The following is a 3,964-nucleotide window of genomic DNA, read 5'->3' as shown; positions in this document are numbered from 1 at the left end:
AGGACACGGGGCCCTGGCTGCCCCCAAAGGCCACCAGCAGCCTCCAGCTCCCTTTGCCGGCTTCCAGGACCCCCTAAAACCCCAGATCCCCCCCCCAAAATCCGCTCCTGCCGGTACCTACGGGCAAACAAACGCACCTGAATAGGGAATGAATGGAGTGAGAAAAGAGCCCGGAGCACTTTGTGCTCGCAGCGAGCCGGGAACAATCGCTAAATACAAATCAGCGAGAGAAAAGGCAGAGAGAGAGAGAGAGAGAGAGAGAGAGAGGGAGACAAAAGCAAGAACGGCGGCACAAAGGAGAGGAATGAAATGGTAAAGTAAAGTCAAACAAAAAGGAGCCGGGCTGAGACAAAAGGAGGGAACAATATCCCCGAGGCAATAGGCTCCTGAACAATGGGGACAGTGACAGCGGCACAAAGACACACTGTTTGCAAGTAGACGTTATCTCACACAGCCACTGGCAGGCCTGGCCCTGGCGCTTCTATTTTCAGGGATGCTTTTGTGCTGCGCTGAACAATATTCCTTGCATGGCTGCAGATACAGAGATCAGGGGAGGCTTTTTTGGGGTTTTTTTTTGGTTTTTTTTTTTTAAGCCGAGAGTCCGGAGTTTTAGGATGGACAATCTGGGGTTTTGGGATGGACAATCTGGAGTTTTAGGATGGGCAATTGGAGTTTTGGGATGGACAATCCGGGGTTTTAGGATGGACAATCAGGAGTTTTAGGATGGAGAGTCCGGAGTTTTAGGATGGACAATCTGGGGTTTTGGGATGGACAATCTGGAGTTTTAGGATGGGCAATTGGAGTTTTGGGATGGACAATCCGGGGTTTTAGGATGGACAACCTGGACTTTTAGGATGCACAATTCAGGGTTTTGGGATGCACAGTCCGGGGTTTGAGAATGGACAATCCGGGTCTGAGGATGGACAATCCGGAATTTTAGGATGAACAGTCGGAGTTTTAGGATGGATAATCTGGAATTTTAGGATGGACAATCTGGAGTTTGAGGATGGACAGTCCAGGTTTTACGGGCTCGCAGTTTGCATTTGAAGAGCCGCGGGACCGGGCAGACCTGCAGGATGGGTTTTGCGGCTCCTTTTGTTGGTTTTTAACCTCTGAAGATGCGGGCGGGGCCGGGAGCGGCTGGCACGGCTGGCACGGCTCCCTGGCACCCCTCGGCCGCGGAGGAGTCACCCGGGCCCGGTGACACATGGGGGTGGCACAGTTTGGGGGGGACACTGGGCAGGGCACGGCTGGAGAGGGGCGAGGATGTCCCCGGAGATGTCCCCGGGGATGTCCTGCTCAGCTTTTGGCGCTCCTGAGCCACAGCTCCCGTTTTTCCCTGTGGGGTTGGGGCTGGCAGGGGCTGTTTGGGGTTGCTCTGTGCCCATTCCCTGGAACTCCTCACCCATGGAGAGCTCCGGCGGTGCCTGCGCTGATTTGTGGGATCACAGAGGTGACATCCCAAAAAATCCTCTTCTGGAGCCTTCCCAGCTGTCCCCCAGTGCCTGGCTCACCCCAGGAATCACGGTTTACCCCCCTCCAGCACTTTTTGGGGTGTGTTAGCAGCGCCCAGATCCACCCCAATCCCTCCTTTAGGACATCCCACAGATCAGCCACCCTTCCCCGCAGCTCCCGGGATCCTCCTGCCCTTCTCCCCATCCGAAATCCGCCCCCTCCTCCCACACAAACCCCTCCAAAACCCCGAGGACGTCACCGGGTTACCGAAAACCAGCGGGGGCACGAGAAATTGGGGTGTCGAGAAGCCGGGGCCGCCCCTATCGGGGGCCGATCTCCTGTTCGAGCAGCTGGGCTCGGCTCTGACTTGAAAAAGCGGCGCTTTCCGATATCGATCACCTTATCTGGGGGCACATCCTGTTGCTATTTTGGCTGTTTCCTCCCCTCGGCAGCTGGGGAGCAGCGCCAGCTGCTCGAAACCTGAGGCACGGGGGGGTTTGGGGCACTGAAAAAGGACCCCGAGTTTGGTTTGGGGGGTGATGCGACACCTCAGCCGAGCAGAACTTGATTTGGGGCTCTCAAATCAAAGCGGAGCCGCTCGGGGAGAAAACGGCTCCCGAATCCCGGTATCTGATCTTGCGGCGGGGCTCCGCACGTGCCCCGAGCCGGTTGTGTCACGGTTGTGACATTAAAGTCCTTGTCCCCCCCGTGGCACCGCCGCAGCAGCGGCCCCGTGCGCTGCCCGAGCTCGTCCGGCCGAATTCCCGCATCCAAAGGGTTCCCTGGGTGATGGGAACGGGGAAAAATCGCCACCCTCAGGGCGTTTAACCCTCTCCATCCTGCCCTGGCATCCTGGGCTGGTTCTGCCGTGCCAGGGAGTGCCCAAAGTGACACTGAACACCCCTCAAGTGACGATTTTTCACCTTTTTACCCCCTCTTGTTTCTTATCATCCCTGTCGAGAATTTCTCCCAGTTCTCCCCAAAATCCAAGCCCGGCTCATCCTGCTGGAATTTTTTTTTTTTTTTTTTTTGGCGGAGGCGGGAGATCTTGCCCGCAATTAGCTGGTATTTAAATCCTCGCTAACCCCTAACACCCTAATGACAGCCGTAATGATGCTCCGCACATCCCGCAGCTCAAGATTACACTCGCTAATTAATTAAAACCCCAGCCTCTCTGCTCTCCCCGCGGCCGGGAGAAGAAATCGCTGAGAGTCTCTTAAGAAAAAGGACATAAAGGCAGAGAAATGCAGGCACCAAAACAAGAAAAATGGGGATTTGGAGACAATCCGGGCCGCGTCCATGTGACCCGAGAGTGGACGAGGCAGCAGAAAGGAGAAAAATGCCAAGAGCAGTGAGGCCAGGAGAGAAAAAAAACAACAACAAAAAAATCCGAATAAAATCCCCCCAAAACCAAAGAGCCAGCTTAAAAAAAATAAAAAAGAACCAACAACAACAAAAAAAGCACAAACCAAAAAACCTAAAAAAAAAAACCCAGGGAAAGAAAAGCACCAAGATGAAGGGAGTGACAAAGCATCAAAGGGAAGAGAAACCAAAGGCGTCGGAACAAAGGACGAGCTGGAACAAAGCCCCAAAGAGGGGGGAAAAAAAGCATAAAATAGAAAACAAAGTCGGGGGGACAAGAAAAGCCCCTCTGTGGGGCTGGGTGGCACCGGGTCCCCGCCGGAGCCGGGCTGGCGGAGGGTGACAGCCCTGGGACAGCCTCGGTGTCGCCTTTGAAGCGGCAGCGCCGGGCTCGGGCCCCGGGGGAGGTCGGGGCTCAGCTCGGCCCCGCTGCCCCCCGGGCCCGCTGTGTGGTCCGGCCGTGCCCTCTGTCCCTCCCGCTGTCCCTCTGTCCCCCCCTGCCCCGCGGTCTGGGCACGGCTGGGACGCGGTGGGGACAGTGCCAGGCTGGCTGTGCCACCCCCCCGCCCCCAGTGGTGGCACTGCCGCGGTGTGTGGCTGGGCTGGCCCCTCCTGCTGGGGACAGGGACAGGGACAATCCGAACAGCCCGGGGGAAAAGCAGATCGGGAATTGAGTCCCCCCACCAATCAGGGGATCCCTGATTGCAGCGGGATGTCCCCAGGAGGGTTGGCACAGGCGGTGTCACACGGTGGGGGGACACACGGGGGGGACCTCCAGGGTGGGCAGTGGCGGGTGAGCCTGGAGTCCGACCGGATTTGGGGTGCTGGAAGGTGGGATTGGGTGCTGGAAGATGGATTTGGGGCACTCAAAGGTGGATTTGGGGTTCTCAAAGGCTGATTTGGGGTGCTGGAAGGTGGATTTGAGGTGCTCAAAGGTGGATTTGGCGCCCTGGAAGGTGGCCAGTGCCACCAGGCCAGCTGCTGGCATTTGGGGGTAGGTGGCAGTGAGCTCGGGGGCAGTGGCAGCGCCTTCACTGCATCAACCCGCGATTTCCACAGGCCGGGTTTGCTGTCCCAGGTTTGTTGTCCCAGGTTTGCTGTCCCAGGTTTGCTGTCCCGGCTATGCCCCGGGCCGGTTCCGAGTCTG

The sequence above is a fragment of the Geospiza fortis genome, unplaced genomic scaffold, assembly GCF_000277835.1.
Source record: "Geospiza fortis unplaced genomic scaffold, GeoFor_1.0 scaffold547, whole genome shotgun sequence".
Taxonomy (NCBI): Eukaryota; Metazoa; Chordata; class Aves; order Passeriformes; family Thraupidae; genus Geospiza; species Geospiza fortis.
Note: the sequence above shows the minus strand (reverse complement) of the source record.